The sequence below is a fragment of the Megalobrama amblycephala genome, linkage group LG11, assembly GCF_018812025.1.
Source record: "Megalobrama amblycephala isolate DHTTF-2021 linkage group LG11, ASM1881202v1, whole genome shotgun sequence".
Taxonomy (NCBI): Eukaryota; Metazoa; Chordata; class Actinopteri; order Cypriniformes; family Xenocyprididae; genus Megalobrama; species Megalobrama amblycephala.
This window is the reverse complement of record NC_063054.1, coordinates 31061552-31076204: the sequence shown is the minus strand read 5'-3', so window position 1 is coordinate 31076204 and position 14653 is coordinate 31061552. Positions and strand designations below refer to the sequence as shown.

Here is a 14653-nt window from a genome sequence, read left to right as displayed (position 1 = left end):
TGTTGAATATCTTCTTTCATTTGTGTACACTCAGAGTAAAAACAAAATGCTGTGCTTTTTGTAAAATAAAGAAAACTAACATGATGCGTGATCTCTTGTCTCCCTCTGAACAAAGTCCAATCTGATAGTTCTCAGAAAATGAACTGTAACTTAGTGAATACGAATGACAAAAAAATTAAACTTATGTCTAAAGAAACGTTGAAATGTCAGGTTTTAAATCGTGTAAGTCAAATCGGCCACGCCCACAAAGCCAGCGCTATTCAGACGCAAATTCAGTCAATACATGCATACATCGTCTCAATCGTGTATTTATTGTCTTGAAAAGTGTTTATCTGGATGTTAAAGCGTTGTTGTAAAGCATGGTTAGCGAACTCTAGAAGACATGCAGTTAGTTCCTGGTTCTTCTTCTTTATATGGATTTGTGGCCTAAAGGTGCACAGAGCGCCCTCCGGCTGCAAGTATGAATTGTATCCAGCACTCATAGTGATGATATATAGAATAAATATTACTCCTCTGTATAGAAATTTGACATAAACATATAAGAATCCATCAATATTTCTCCAAATGTGCATGCTTTAAGCTAAAAGCCTATATGAAATGCCATAGACGTAACATAATTGTTCAGACACTTTGCATCACAGAAATACATTATATTTTAAAGAATATAATAGAATACCATTATTTTAAATTGAGCTGAGACATGATTACAGACGGTTTTTTCACACCCTACCTGACTGAAAGGCCTCATTAATATGCAAGTCATTTCAGGTCATTATTATTTGATTCTTTTGTCTCCTCAGGTGTAAATGGTCCATTATTCATGATCATTCACGCCTCCATGCATACTGTGTTTCTTGACAAAAAGTGACTTACAAAAACTAAATCAATATATTGTTTTATATGAAGGAGTAGGCAGTGAGTGAATTTTAATTCCTTTGGGTAGTCAAGGTTTGGATAGTCCAGGCCCATCAGGTTCAGAAAAGCATTAGGTATATCACTAAGGTGATGCATTACCACTTCTTCCTCAATCAACAGGGCAATGTCATTGTATATCGCTGGGAGAGGTTCCATCACATTTCCCACAACCATTAGGATTCCAATCACCACACCCTTGATCAAATCCTCTTCATGCTCACTGGGCTTTATAGAATGTAAACAAAACAAGGTACTATTACTTAAAAGCAAATACACAAATATAAACCCCAGACCCCTGCAAATTAAAGGGTTAGTTCACCCAAAAATTTAAATTGTCATTAATTACTCACCCTCATTTCGTTCCACAACTCTAAGACCCCTTCATTCATCTTCAAAACACAAATTAAGATATTTTTGATAAAATCCGATGGCTCAGTGAGGCCTCCATTGACAGCAAGATAATTAACACTGTCAGATGCCCAGAAAGCTACTAAAGACATATTTAAAACAGTTTATGTGACTGCAGTGGTTCAACCTTATAATGTGACAAGAATACTTTTTGTGTGCCAAAAAAACAAAATAACAAATTTATTCAACAATATCTAGTGATAGGCGATTTCAAAACACTGCTTCATGAAGATTCGAAGCTTTACAAATCTTTTGTTTCGAATCAGTGGTTCAAAACGTGTATAAAACTGTCAAAGTCACGTGAACCATTGACATTTCTAAACATTTCGAAACGTAATAAACGTAATAAAGCCTCGTTAACTGAAATTATTAGACTTTGGCAGTTTGATACAAGCTCTGAACCACCGATTCAAAACAAAAGATTTGTAAAGCTTCGAAGCTTCATGAAGCAGTGTTTTGAAATCGCCCATCACTAGATATTGTTGAATAAAGTTATTTTGTTTTTTGGCTCACAAAAAGTATTCTTGTCGCTTCATAACATTAAGGTTGAACCACTGTAATCACAAGAACAGTTTTACATATGTCTTTAGTAGTTATTTGAAAGTGTTAATTATCTTGCTGTCAATGCAGGCCTCACTGAGTCATTGGATTTGATCAAAAATATCTTAATTTGTGTTCTGAAGATGAACGAAGGTCTTACGGGTGTGGAACGGCATGAGGGTGAGTAATTAATGACAATTTTCATTTTTAGGTGAACTAACCCTTTAAGAGACCCAATGTTTTTCCTAACATTTTTCCTTACCTTGCATATCTTCATGAATTTTGAAGGAGTCTCTCGCATGTACCACGGCAGGCCCAGCAATGCTGCTGTCCTCATCCTTTAGTTTGTTGTCTGTAAAATATAGGATGGTTAAAGTACCAGCTTTATTCTTTCAATCCTTTGTTTTTCTTTATTTATTTATCCTTTCCTCCCCCTCCCTGTCTTTGATGCTTTTAAGAAAAAATAAAAACCACAAAAACATTTACTTCAAATTTACACATTTACACTTTTATACTTTAGTTGAAAATTAATCACTAGTAATGTGGTGCAAAAAACAGTTGTTTGTTACAATTTTGTTCAGCACCAAATTAAGATTTAATAGTGTATGTAACACACTCATGCCACTTAAATCAGGGGTTGTCTAATCCTGCTCCTGGAGGGCCAATAATATGCTGCAGAGTTTAACTCCAACCTGGTTCAACACACCTGCCTGTAAGTTTGTAGTGATCCTGAACACCTTGATTAGCTGTAGTAGGTGTGTTTAACTGGGGTTGAAGCTAAACTCTGCAGGATCTTGGCTCCCCAGGTTAGCAAAGATGATAATTGTCATTTACTCACCAACATGCCACTCCAAACACATGCAAAAATATTAATATCTTCAATGAAAATGAACAGTGGCTAGGTTAAGCTCTATAAAGGACAAGTCAACACTATAAAAATGCAGTAAAAGTAGTGGCCGAGTCATGTTGCCTATTTTAACATTTTTTGAAGATAACTATCACTAGTTTTATGATCCATAGAAGAAAAAAGGTCATAGAGGTTTGGACAAACATGGAAGTGAGTAAATGATCACAGAATTGTCATTTTGGGGAGAGAAAGACTGCATTAAAATAAACTGACTCACATCCTTATTAAGGCTCTCCAGTATTGAAGTCATTTCTGGAATGTTTTGACCTGAATAACTGCATCAACTTCGAGAGATGACCATCTAGGCCTTCAAAAAAGGACTTTCTCAGGTCCTTTAACACAAGCCTGGTGAATTCTTTGCTTATCTATAAAAACATACATACATTTACAAATTTAACAAAGATGCCAGGGTGACAGTCTTCAACAGTACTAATTTAAACATCATGCAGGAAGTTAAAACATTTTCATTTCACTCAACATGACAGAACTGGTCATTAGGACATTAAGTTTTCCCATATCTTCAAATAGAACAGCACAACCTTTCATGGCCATGGCTGTGAACAGGCAGCAGATGGCTATGAATGGATGCTGGGTAAAGAAGTTGATGGAGATCATGATTCACTTAAAATTGCAGTGTCTAAACCATGTCTGACCATGTATCTAGAAAGAGGGTGAAAAGGACTTTCAGTGTCACCTAGTCTTTGGACAGATCAGCTACACATGTAAGGTTACAGAAATCATGCAAGTCTTCATCTTCTTATTGAAGGTCAAAAGTGTCTTTCAGCTGGAGCCTGCTTTTAGGTTCAAGCTTGAGGCCGTCAACAGAATCTGGAACAGGATCAACTCAAACTTTTTGAATGTTCTGTGGGGAGATGATCACACGAAACAGCATTTTGTTATAGGAATAGAAAATTACAGGGTTTCTCGTCAACTGGGGAAAGAGTAAAAAAAAAGATGTGATTACATTGATTGATTACTATATCCGGTTAGTTCACCCCAAAAATGAAAATTCTGTCATCATTTACTCACCCTCATGTCGTTCCATACCCATAAGACCTTCGTTCATCTTCTGAATACAAAGATATTTTTGATGAAATCCAAGGGTATGTAATCCACACACAGGCAGCAATGTCATTGCACCTTTTAAAGTCCAGAAAGGTAGTTGAAAACATTGTTAAAATAGTCCATGTGACTGCAGTGGTTCAACCTTAATGTTATGAAGCGACAAATATAAATATTCACTGAAAATCATACTTCCCAAATATAACGAGGCATTATCAACAACACTTTTTATTTCTATGGCTGGGTGATAAATTAAATATTATAGAGATGATGTTGCAATATAAAACTGAGCAACACTGTAGATAATTTTTATTAGGTGAAAAGGTTTTATACAAATAACGTAATTCTGACATTATAAGTTAACGTTAGCTATACAGAAGTGTGCATGTGCTCAAAAACAATCATATGGTATGGAAAGAACAACAACTGAACGTTTAAGAAACATAAATCAATCAGGCATTTTTATAATATAACAACAAACAACCAACACGCTTAAAAGTCACTTATATGTACACTGTTTTCTGTAACGTTATTTATTGACATTAAAGACGACTTCCCTTTCTGCTCACGTCTCGACAGCAGCTCGATGTCCAGCGAGCATAAATTTGTCTGGCAGTGCGTGTGGCTCCTGATTATTAATCAAGTTGTCTTAGTTCGCAAAATATGAATGCCTGAAATCAAAACGCGGACAGTGAGCGCTAACGGAACAAGGCTAACCCGGATACTGAGCGGTACCGAAACATGCCGAAATTAACATTAAAGAAAGCACGAATCAAGGTATACTTACTAATTTCATTATTTGATAATGAAATTAAAGCATAAAGCTCATCTGCCCATCTGTAGTCGTTCAAACGCGGGCTCCTTCATCATCTTTTCTTGTGTGATCAGCAGCAGCTTCTCGTGCAGAAAATGGCGGATGGCGCGTCTGTCTCAAATTCGGTAAAATAGTACGTCATCATGACGTAGAGTTTCTGGCACATGCGCATTTGAAAGAAACTTGACAGAACTTATGTTTTGTTGTTATATGAACACGTTATTTAAAGTTTTCAATTTCCCTTCAAGTTGAGGTTGATATAACTCATCCTATTGTGTTGTGAGACACTGCAAGTTGACAGGACATGATTTTATTTGTCCACTTGACTAAAGCCCAGAATCATTTTTTACAGTGCAGCCGAGAGTGAAGAGTGGGGTGGCGGAGGGATGCAGAAAAAAGTGTCGAAGTAACTAGGCGAGTTGGCTTTCGTCTGTGTATATATTCCTCCTCTCGAGCTGATTAGAAAAACTGTTCGAATGTGTTTCTTCCAAACTTTGTTTATAAAACATAATTTGTCGCTTGAATTCTGCAATCTTTTGAGATGAAGACATCTAAGAGGTGGACAATTAACTGTATATACTAGTTTAATTAGTGACACTTAGCCTATTTTAAAACCTTTATGGCAACAATATGGCAACATTTTATTTTGACTATGACAACATTTTTATTAAAAAATATTTATTTGAATAGGGCAACATTTGTATTTTAAAACCTTTATTTTAATATGGAAACATGACACCTCACTCTACAATATTTCTATGATTAAATCGCTGACTCCTCCCCCATCAGCCAATCACTGTGTGTTTACTCCATAGCAACGAGGTCAACCCCGCCCTTACTCTTAGCTTAAGACTTCTGTCTGTTCCTATAAAAGTTTGTCTCAGCAGCTTTGTGAATAGGTTTTAAGAGTAAACTCTTAGCTAAGAACTTTAACTGCTATTTAGGAGAACTTAGTGGTAAGATAAAATGTTTTGTGAATATGGCCCCAGATTATGAATAATTTGATGGTGAAATTTCAGGCTTACGGGCAGCTAGCCTGTTTACTGGACACTTCTGTACTCCATATAGTGTATTGACCTTCAACAGTGATACGTAAACAACTATAAGTTATTTTTGCATGAAAAATGATGATATTTGTCATATGCACATTTAAGGAGATTATAAAAAGCAGCTGATTAAAAAAATCGGTAACACTTTAGTATAGGGAACACATATAAACTATTAACTATGACTTTTTCCTCAATAAACTCTTAGTTTACTGCTTATTAATAGTTAGTAAAGTAGTTGTTAAGTACAGGTATTAGGTAGGATTAAGAATGTAGAATATGGTCATGCAGAATAAGGCATTAATATGCGCTTTATAAGTACTAATAAATAGCCAATATTATATTAATATGCATGCTAATAAGTAACTAGTTAAAAGACCCTAAAATAAAGTGTTACCGAAAAGTCCAATAAAAATCTTATGAACGCAAGTAGCTTTATGCAAGCCCTAAGAGGTCGTGCATTATTGATCATAAATTTAAATTAAAAGTCACCATGAAATTAGAATTCACCATATCTATTTTCTTTTTGTGAATGATTCATTCATGCATATTTCTTTTTTTCTTTTTTTGACCTTGTAATTGACCTTGTAGTTTTAATCAATCTCATAACTCAATCATCCAGATTTATCTGGATGACAGATTTCTCTCTGGTGACGTACGTCAGACTTCTTCAATCATTTTGTCCACTTAAACCCTGCCCATTTCTTATAATCATCTGCATGCTCACGTTCAGATTGGCCTCAATCCAATCAACAACCAATGGATAGAATCAAGTCCTGCCCTACAAAGTAGGGGTGTGCGATATTTACATCACCTATGATAATATCACAATTGTTGTTTTAACAATGTGCAGTCTGACTTTAAGTATGTCCCTCACTTTGCAAAAAAGCAAAAAAACAAAAACGTGCCTAGAAAGTGCATACTACTGCGCATGCACATTTTGTCTTTTAGGCTATGTTTATATCATATGGTTTAATTAAGCAATCACACAGAGTGCCTTTTTTTCAGATATCAGCACAATTGCAAATGTGATATTGATCTTATACAACAGTTTAACACTCTGAGGTCTAAAAACGCGCCGGCGCGTTTTGCAGGTTTTTTTTCACATTGCAGCAAAACAGACTTAAAATACTCCGTCATTTTTTGTCATAGAAACATAAGTAATACATCAATTGAAACTATAGAATATCTCCTTTTATTTGTATACACTCAGAGTAAAAACAAAATGTTGTGCTTTTTGTAAAATAAAGAAAACTAACATGATGCGTGATCTCTCATCTCCCTCTGAACGAAGTCCAATCTGATAGTTCTCAGAAAATGAAGTGTAACTTAGTGAATACTAATCACAAAAAATTCATACTTATGTCTAACAAAACGTTGAAATGTCAGGTTTTAAATCGTGCAAGTCAAATCGAAAACAAACATTCTGTGTTTATGTAATCTGTATGAAAAGAGAGCCATGTCAGAAGTCCGTGATTCAGCTCATTACCCACTAATGCGGCCACGCCCACGGAGCCAGCGCTATTCACAGGCAAATTCAGAGACAACACATGCATTCATCATCTCAATCGTGTATTTATTGCCTTGAAAATTGTTTATCTGGATGAAAAAGCCATGGTTAGCGATCTCTGGAAGACATTCAGTAAATTCCTGTTTGTTTTCTTCTATTGATAAGTTTTAAGTGAGTTTTTGTTTCTTTAGCGCCCTCCGGCTGTAGTATGAATTGGTAAACACCATTCATGGAATATCGTCTTCTTCTTAGGTGAATTTGTGGACTAAAATGCACAGAGCGCCCTCCGGCTGCAGTATGAATTGCAAACACCAGCGCTCATAGAGATAACAATGAATATTAAATAAAAAATAACTCCTCTGTATAGAAAATTGACATAAACATATGAGAATCCTATATTTCTCCAAATGTGCATGCTTTTAAACTAAAAGCCTATATTCAGACTCTTTGCATCACAGAAATACATTATATTTTAAAGTATAATATAAAACCATTATTTTATATTGTAATAAAATTTTTCTGTATGTTTCATATACCATGATGAGCTTGAGACATCACAGAAGTTTTTTTTCACAGCCTACCTGACTGAAATGCCTCATTAATATGCAAGTCTTTTCAGGTCATTACTATTCAATTCTTTTGTCTTCACAGGTGAGAATGAGCCATTATTCATGGAGATTCACGCCTCCTCGCATACCGTGTTTCTTGGCAAAAAGTGTCTTACAAAAACTAAATCAGTATATTGTTATAAATGAAAGAGTAGTCAGCATAATTTTTACATAATTTTGAAGCAAAAACTCTAGTCTACAACCTTCAATACCCAAAAGTCTTGTGAACACAGATTTAATATACTTTTATTGGCCTTATATCAGTGACTTAAGTTTTTTGTTTTTTCAGTAACCACGCATAAACGTTATTCCTTCAAAAACACAAACATGTACACACATGTTCCTCACATATTATGGTAGCCTAGTTTGTGCTGAATACAGTGTAATGACACTTGTGTCATTAATATGTTTATGAACAACTGAAAAAAGCACAAATGTCAGGGCATGTCAAAACTTCTCCAGGCCCCAAATCAGCCTCAGACTCCAGAGGGTTAATAAACAACTAAGTGACTTACACATTAGACAGAATATTGCCTGTTTTTCTCTATTTTGCAGATGAAAACAGTTCCAATACTGAATGAATCAGTCCATTTGAACGAATCAGTTGAACAAATGATTCGATGACTCACTCATTAAGAAAGTCAAATGCTTTGTTCCTGAAACTGTCAGGCATTTGAATGAACTGGTTGAATTACTGACTCGGTGATTCGCTCATTAACAGTTACTTGCCACCAATTACTGGTTTTAGTTTCATATTTAAAGTATCTTTTCAATTTTAAAATCATGTCATATACTGTCAACCCAAGATTTATTCAGACGCCTTGAACATTTAATTCATTAATACAGTTTATTCTCTATATTTAAAAAAACAATGGTAATAAAATATGATGAGATTTCAGAGTTAAACTGTGTCAGAAAAAAATATTCTTAATTATGTCAGATAACACTTAAGCAAGACATGGTTAGGTCAAAGTGTCTGAATAATTTTTGGTTCCAAATTTTTATCAGTTTTACTGGTAGTCCACTGCATGAAGAAATTTTAGGTATAATATGTCACTTTATTTTGCTATCCTCACTTACATAAATGAACTATAGTGTCCTGCACCCACTAGTAAAAATATATAAAAAATGTCTGAATAATTTTTGGTTTGACTGTATCATCAGCATTTTTTTTTTTTTTAACATCAAAACTTTATTTATGCACCTCTGAGCTGCATTAAACAGTCTGTGTAGGATTTTGTTGATAATGATTTAATTTGATTGGTAACAGCCCAATAGTGTCTCATTATTCTAATTGGATTTACTGATTAAATGTAATAATTTGACATAATAAATTATACATAGGCTACATTTAATTGGTAAGAAATTGCCCTTATAAAGGTAAAAATGCAGATAAAAGGTAAAAATCTATTAAAATTATTGGAGATTTAAATTTCTGTCACTGCTGCGAACTAACCACCGCACAAAATATGACTAACAAAAACTTTAGGAGTCAGCTGTCAATGGCAGTACAATAACACAGTTATCAAGATATCTTCTGATCATTTGTTATCGACAAAATCACAGAAAATATACCTACTATAAAGACCAGTCACTGCTTCTGTTTCATTGTGAAAAAAAAATTGTGATATTCAGCATCGCTTAAACCTCATTCTAAGCATGCAGATGTTCTGGACCTTCAAAATGGCTGGCAATGAACAGACACAGATTTGGAAGTAAGCTTGAGTAAGTCCCTGATCGAGGTAAAAATGAATTTGCTCATCCATAATTCAGCAGTGTGTATTTTGTGCTTAGAAATGGCTTTTGCGACCAAGTAAAAACAAGGGAGAACTTGACTACTAGTGCATGACCTTTCTTCTGCATCACTGTCCTACCTTTCCCGTTTCTTGTAAATTATTGTTTGTCGAAAAAGATTATAGGTTAGCTCGAATGATAATTCATCTCTTACTGGAATTCATTTGCATTGACGTGATCATTAGGTCACCTCGCAGGTCAACTTAAAACAAGAGTCTTCAGGCCTCTCATGCTCTGCCCGGCAATATCTAAGCTGAGGACAGTAGTAAATCTGACACTTGTTCAAGTTGTTAAAGAAATTACTTAATCTCCAGGCAGGGGTGACTCAGTCATCTATGAAAGAGTAACATGGTGCACAAAACAAAAGGCTCGGACAGGATTAAGCTGTCAGTCTTTCATGCTATGGAGCTGGGTGCCACTCCAGACTAATGACCTGTAACTGGGACTCAGAGGAGGGCTCTTCCCCTACCCCAGGAAAACAGCCAGGGCAACCCTGCAAGCAGAGCTGTCTCAATTAGACAAAGACCTCCTCTCCGGAAGCTTGCAGGACGCAGTTTACCAAAACATTTACTTTCTTCCAAGTTGCATCTTCCTCTACTTTACAAAGTGTTTACAGAGATTTTCAGTACATGATTATCTTTTTTAGTTCTTAATTATAGTGCGATAATATGATCTCAGGCTGTCGAGAATAGGTTTATTTACTGATAAACCGACAAACGGAATGATATAAATGCTCACTAATGCTATTGTCTCTTAGGTTTGGACCAAAAGCTTAAAGAATTCGACAGTCTAGCGTTATTATTTGATCATATTCTTGGTTGGGCCGCTATTTAAATTTCCAACCAACAAACAATTACGTGTTATCAAGCTGGCAAACGGCATACTAATGATGTCAGTGGAAAAGCTGTGGCTGAAAGCCATAACTCTGTGGAATATCGGTCAGCTTTTGGATTGTCACTGTTGAAAAGGACTCCTGCATGACTGCACGAAGACTTTTATCGCTAACAGATGGAGAGCAGAAGAAATGCTGCAATGCCTCTGTCTGTCTGTGTCTGCACTCAGAATTTTAAGCCTTTTTCAATATTTACGCATTTCAATTAATTGGAAAATTCCATCGAATTGAATAATCCTTAAATATTATGAATTAAGAATTTTAGTAAAAACGTGTCATTTTGTATGAATCTTAAATTTTAAACATATATAAAATTTTTACAATTTAAATGTGTAAATCTTGAAAAGGCTTACATTTTTTTTTCAGTGTGTATTTATCGGTCTACATCAGTGGTTATCATCCTTTTTTAGCATTTTAATTCTATTCTAATTTATTATTCTATCTATTTACAGTTCTATAATTCTATCGATCGTTCTATCCATTGTTCTATGGGTCCATCTATCTATCTATCTATCTATCTATCTATCTATCTATCTATCTATCTATCTATCTGTCTGTCTTATCGTTCTATTGTTCTATTGTTCTATTGTTCTATCGTTCTATCTATCATTCTATCTGTCTGTCTCTCTTTCTCTCTCTCTAGCTGCATTTCCATTACCCTTCAAATTGCCCAAACTGAAACTTCGAATTCAAAATAAGGCCAATGGAAACAAATCAATTTCGCAAAGGCTCCCATATATTGCAAAAATTTTTTTACACTCGCATGATGTGGTTTTTCAGGCAATTCAAAAAAGGAATATTTCGCAAAATTGCAATGGAAATTTTTCCGCATTTACAGGTCACCTGGCGTACTTAAGTCGATCGTTCTTTAAAGATGGCGCGGTATGTTCAGAACTCTGTAAGACAGATTTCTTTACTAAACTCTTAAAAGAGAAAGGAATTACGGGAATACTGGATTCTAAAGAAACGTCACAATTTATCAAGACCTCGAAGCAGATAGGAGGAAGAAACTCCCTCCCAGAAACATCTCATATGTGGCCGCTCCCAAGTATAAAGGGCTTTTTTTGCCATTAATGCTTGGATCACACACCTAAATGTCTAAATTAAAAATAATAGCAAGTGCAGTGGCTGCAATATACTTAAACCTACTAAAATCCATTGCAATGATTTTGGTAACGACTTATCACAAAAAATTGCGTTTTAGTCGCATAACATCAGTTAATGGAAACGCCATCATTTTGCAATCGTTTTTTATCAACATTTAGAAAATATCACAAAGGTTTTGTGCAAATCTGTAACAGAAACCCGGATTCTGTTAGATGATTGATCTGTCTGACTGTGTAAAATCTTGCATTAAAATCAAATGAATCAACTACAGCAAAGTAAAGAGCTAATTTAACTGAAAGTTATAAAAAGTGAGCAGCAATGAATTGTGGGTAATTGTTTCTTATGTTATGCTGAAACCACAATGTAGAGTCTCATATGGAGTTCTGGGTGACTGCACTAACATGAAACAAGGCTAGGGTGGTCTTAATCTGTTTCAGTGTGTCAGTATGGAAGGAAAGTTATGAGAATGTATCCCATTAATCAGCTACAGCAACTAGACACCAATATCACAGGAAGATAGTTTCGAGAAAGTCAAAAATGTCACCTTGAAATAACAAGAATACAGTAAATATTGGGATCGGGAATGTTGTAGTATATGCATTTTATGGACTACTGTGCATGTAGTGCATGTCTTGAGTCTGCATTGTAAATTCCATGGGCCTATTTAAAGTATGTTTGAAGTAACTGCCAGATGGATTTGTGATCAAGACTATTAAAAAACAGAAAATAAAAGCCAAACATTTGTGCTGTAAAACAAAGACTGAAAGGGAGAACAGATGTATAGCAGACACTTGGTGTTGAAGTGTTTTTAAATTAGAGCAGTTTCTTTGTGATCTTAGCACTAATTATCATCTAGCATTAGTTCACTTCTGCAACCAACCCCATTGTGTAACATGTTGAAACGGCTTAAACATAAACACATATTTGGCTTATTCTTCAATTGAGGAAACTTTTCTGATTGTAAAGAATAAATTCCTTTCTCCAGATTAGAAGTAGACAAAGTTAACTGAAGAAACGCCCACATCTGATATAAGCAGGTAACACTCGACGTTACAGTTTATATTATCATTAAACACTGATTTAAATGGCTTTACTGCATTTATCTCCTGTTTGAAAAAGTTTACTTTGCCAGCCGAAGTTAGCAAGGACTTGTTAGCAGATTTAATCCTCCTTAGTGTCAGGGCAATTTCTAGGCAGAGTGGGAGAACAAACTACTGTATATTTCCTTCTAAACCACTTTAAAGGGTTAGTTCACCCAAAAATGAAAATTCTGTCATTTATTACTCACCCTCGTGCCGTTCCACACCCGTAAGACCTTCGTTAATCTTCGGAACACAAATTAAGATATTTTAGTTGAAATCCGATGGCTCCGTGAGGCCTACATAGGGAGCAATGACATTTCCTCTCTCAAGATCCATAAAGGTACTAAAAACATATTTAAATCGGTTCATGTGAGTACCATGGTTCCATATTAATATTATAAAGCGACGAGAATATTTTTGGTGCGCCAAATAAAACAAAATAACGACTTATAAAGTGATTTGTGCTCCGAAGCTTCCTGAAGCAGTGTTTTGAAATCGGCCATCACTAAATAAGTCGTTATTTTATTTTTTTGGTGCACCAAAAATATTCTCGTCACTTTATAATATTAATATTGAACCACTGTACTCACATGAACTGATTTAGATGTGTTTTTAGTACCTTTATGCATCTTGAGAGATACAGGCCTCATGGAGCCATCGGATTTTAACTAAAATATCTTAATTTGTGTTCCGAAGATTAACAAAGGTCTTACGGGTGTGGAACGACATGAGGGTAAGTAATAAATGACAGAATTTTCATTTTTGGGTGAACTTACTCTTATAGATATATTTACTTACTCTTTAAGATATATTACAGCAAATCAACCAGTAAATGTCTCTTAAATCAACTATAGGGAAATTAATCTCTTAAAATATACAATATAGCAAAGGTTTAATAATTCCCTTATTGTAATTTCCCTGTTAATGTAGTAAAAATGGTGCAAATGTCTCTGCCTCTCTCTGCTTTTAAAGTCTATTAGTTGAGAATATTAAAAAGATTTATTATGTTCCTTCCTCTGCGTCACCTTTCCTCACCTCTTCTCACCCAAAGCATTTGTTCTTACGTCTAGTGTCACTGCATGACATAAAACATATGCTGAGAGAACTGAGAATCTGGGGCAATGTGAGATATTATTAAAATATTATTGTCCAGGTTGCACTTATATTTCATATTCAAGTAATTTATGTTTTTTCAGGAAAGTCCCGTGATACATCTGTGGGAAATGCACTTCTCAACAGTTCATCTATGAGTAAGCAAAAGTATATATTATATATTTTTAAGCCCCTTTCTAATATTAATAGTGGTGGTTTCATTTTATCCTGCCTTTGTAATATGCTTTGAATAACTAAGGCATATTTCAGTGAAAACGTACAATTCACTCTTCACAATAAGGTTCCATTAGTTAACATAAGTTAATGTATTAACTAACAGTGAGCAAGACATTTGTTATTGTATTTATAATACATTATAATGTAGGTAAATTATAACATGTGGGTCAATTATTGCAGAATTAAACTTTTCCTTTAATACATGTCCAAATAACCTAGACTTCTTTTTTCATTATGACCATATTATTCAAGCATACAGAAAATGTGGTTTTATAACTGAAAATTTTGAATCATGGCATGTGATGAGACATCCTGCTCTACATTCGGGCCTGTGTTTGATAGCCCACCCATCTGACGGCTGCCAGCTCTGTAAACATTTACTCATGCTATTAACACAGACCACTGAATTCAGCACTGTCTGACCACATATTACATAGCAGCTATAGTTAGAATATAATGTCTGACTTGTACCATTGCTGGGAAGCATTGTAACATACACAACCAGTTCATGACTCATTGTAAACAACACATAAACAAATACACAACAGGGACGGGACATATTAGGGCTCTTTGATATGTGAACCGGGCTCCATGTCAAATAAAACCTCCGTTTACTGATCCAAGAACTGAAAACACATT

General features: G+C 34.9%; 2 long non-coding RNA genes across 25 annotated transcripts in view; one reads left to right on the top strand and one right to left on the bottom strand.

Annotated features, from left to right (window-relative positions):
• Window positions 1-14653, top strand: part of LOC125278327 — a 109092-nt gene that overhangs the window by 39954 nt on the left and 54485 nt on the right. Inside the window, exon 1 of one of the 24 annotated variants that reach the window (XR_007187110.1) lies at window positions 13889-13935. The exons of 22 other annotated variants lie outside the window; for them this stretch is intronic. This is a non-coding gene — a long non-coding RNA (uncharacterized LOC125278327). Of the gene's footprint in view, window positions 1-13888; window positions 13936-14653 lie in introns of those variants that run through there. One more of the 24 variants, XR_007187113.1, reaches the window with a different exon arrangement.
• On the bottom strand, window positions 1048-3126 carry LOC125278329. The gene is made up of 3 exons (XR_007187115.1): window positions 2988-3126; window positions 2126-2215; window positions 1048-1140 (listed from the first exon to the last, which is right to left on the bottom strand). It is a non-coding gene; the product is annotated as an uncharacterized LOC125278329 (long non-coding RNA).